Here is a 2,694-nt window from a genome sequence, read left to right as displayed (position 1 = left end):
TAAGAAGCGGACTGGGAAAGTCTGATATGTATATTGTAATACCTAGAGCAACTAGAGGCCATAAATCAATATGTAATTTAACATTACTCAAATAAACCAGAAGATGTCAGAAAAGATGGAACTGAGAAATAAGAGAGAACAATCAGAAAACAAATGATAAAGAATTGAATTTAGTAGACCTAAATTCAACCATGTCAGTAATTAACATATTACTAAATAGTAATTGTCGAACTACTCCAGTTAAAAAGCAACGTAACATTCAAAATGTCCAAGGTAAAATCCACCATTCATACTACAGCACAGATTGAATAGGAATTACTATATAGAAAAAGACACAACTTAAATATAAGAAAATGATGAATCAAAAGTAAAGGAATAGAAAAAGATATAGAATACAAACAGAAAACATAAGTCTGGAATGACTTGTAAAATACAGATAAACAAGGTTTCCAAAAAAAAAAAAACCTCATCAGAGAAGAGATAAAGAGGGACATAGAGTGATACAAGGAAAATATATATCAGGAAGACTTAACAATTGAAAATGTATATGCATCTAATAATAGAAGCTCACCTGAATCAAAAATTGACAACATAGGGGGAGAAATTTTTAAAAATCTGCAGTTACGGTAGAAGACTGTAACATGTTGTGGAGGAGTAGAGAAAAACTTTTATGTTTTTACACAGTTAGGGCTCTGTGAACAAACTCTACTGAAATTTGGAATTTTAGCTAAAAGAATAAGCCTTGGAAGATAATTTAAGACTAATTAGACAGACAACTCCAGAGAGATTTACCTCTATGGGTGCATGTGTTTATATTTCAAGTGGTGGTCAGAGCTATAAGAGACAACATTAGGTTATAAAGCTGGAGTTTATATGGGTTTACCCTGCTTTTCTAAATCATCACTTTGTTCATGCCTTTAAGTAAATGTGGTTAATAGCAAAGAGACCCTTACCCTCTACTTAAAGTGGCTGCTACAAATGGAAATGTTTTTGTTTTCTATTTGCAATAAATATTTTAGTATAACTTCAGAAGTAATGTAACATCAATTATTAGGTCAAACAATGAGGATGGTAATTATCAATGAAGCGTGAGATACTGACAAATGGACAAAAGATTTTACTGCAGTACAAATACAGAACAGGTATTTAATAATAAAAATTTGTTAAGGGGAGCCTGGGTGGCTCAGTCATTAAGCATCTGCCTTCAGCTCAGGTCATGATCTCAGGGTCCTGGGATCGAGCCCCATGTGGGGCTCTCTGCTAAGCAGGGAGCCTGCGTCTCCCTCTCCTACTCCCCCTGCTTGTGTTCCTTCTCTCACTGTGTCTTTCTCTGTAAAATAAATAAATAAAATCTTTTAAAAAATCTTTGAATTAGCCTATATTCTTCCTTAGTGCTTGGTAGGCTCCATATGCATCTTATATTGCATACTAAATACAAAGTTTCTGTCATAGGACTAGATTTCTGGGAAAGCCAGTCATTTAAAATATTGCCATGAATGAAAAAATAAGCAAAATAAACCTCTTAGGAGTCATGAAAATGAAATGTACAAGCACTGCTCTTTTGAACCATAGGAGACTTTTCCAACCAGGGTCCAGCAGAATGGCTCCTGCGAAGAAGGGTGGCGAGAAGAAGAATGGCCATTCTGCCATCAACAAAGTAGTGACCAGAGAATACCATCAACATTCACAAGCACATCCATGGAATGGGTTTCAAGAAGTGTGCCTCTCAGGCACTCAAAGAGATCTGGAAATTTGCCATGAAGGAGTTGGGAACTCCAGATGTGTGCATTGACACCAGGCTCAACAAAGCTGTCTGAGCCAAAGGAATAAGGAATGTTCCATACTGTATTTGTGTGTGGTTGTCCAGAAAATGTAACGAGGATGAGGATTCACCAAACAAGCTCTACACGTTGGTTACCTATGTACCTGTCACCACTTTCAAAAATCTACAGACAGTTAATGTGGATGATAACTATTTACTGATTGTCAAATAAAGGTATAAAACAAACAAACAAAATAAACCATAGGAGAAACTTATAAATCAACTGTTACTAATTATAAACTTGTGTGTATATATTTAAAGCCAACAAATTGAAAGGATGTTCAACTGAGGTGAAGAAATCAAATTGAGGAGTTAGAAAAAATAAACAAACACACTTTGCTATCAGAAGACATTTATTTATTTTTTATTTTTTATTTTTAAAGATTTTATTTATTTATTTGACAGAGAGAGAGCAAGAGCAGGAACACAAGCAGGGGGAGTGGGAGAGGGAGAAGCAGGCTTCCCACGGAGCAGGGAGCCTGATGTGGGGCTCGATCCCAGGACCCTGGGATCATGACCTGAGCCGAAGGCAGACGCTTAACGACTGAGCCACCCAAGCACCCCTATCAGAAGACATTTATAATTAGTATAAAAAGAACTATTACCCAACAAAAGCCTCTGAAGGTATCAAGTAGAAAGGACTCAAGAATATTCTATATGCTATGTTTAAGCACAAGTAATGAGGAAGTATATATATTTTAATATAAGATAGTATTATTTTGTTTTGTTGTCTCTTTAATAAGCTTTTGGCTATAAGTAGCAGAACAGGAGAGGGGTCTCATAGCACAGTACATAAGAGCTCCAATTTCCCAATTTGGCTCTTGGCCATTCTTAAGGCTCTTCTTCCTACACTGGCTTGATATAGGTAGAAC

At 36.0% G+C, this 2,694-nt stretch overlaps 1 pseudogene; it reads left to right on the top strand.

Moving 5' to 3' along the window:
* Positions 1-1,600: 1,600 nt before the first annotated feature.
* LOC148165004 (large ribosomal subunit protein eL31 pseudogene) lies at positions 1,601-1,994 on the top strand (annotated as a pseudogene).
* Positions 1,995-2,694: the final 700 nt, after the last annotated feature.

The sequence above is a fragment of the Eumetopias jubatus genome, unplaced genomic scaffold (genome assembly GCF_037043125.1).
Source record: "Eumetopias jubatus isolate StellerSeaLion01/CBP00866 unplaced genomic scaffold, mEumJub1_p1.0 scaffold_1, whole genome shotgun sequence".
Lineage (NCBI taxonomy): Eukaryota > Metazoa > Chordata > Mammalia > Carnivora > Otariidae > Eumetopias > Eumetopias jubatus.
The sequence above is the reverse complement of the archived record's forward strand: the minus strand, read 5'-3'. Positions and strand labels throughout refer to the sequence as shown.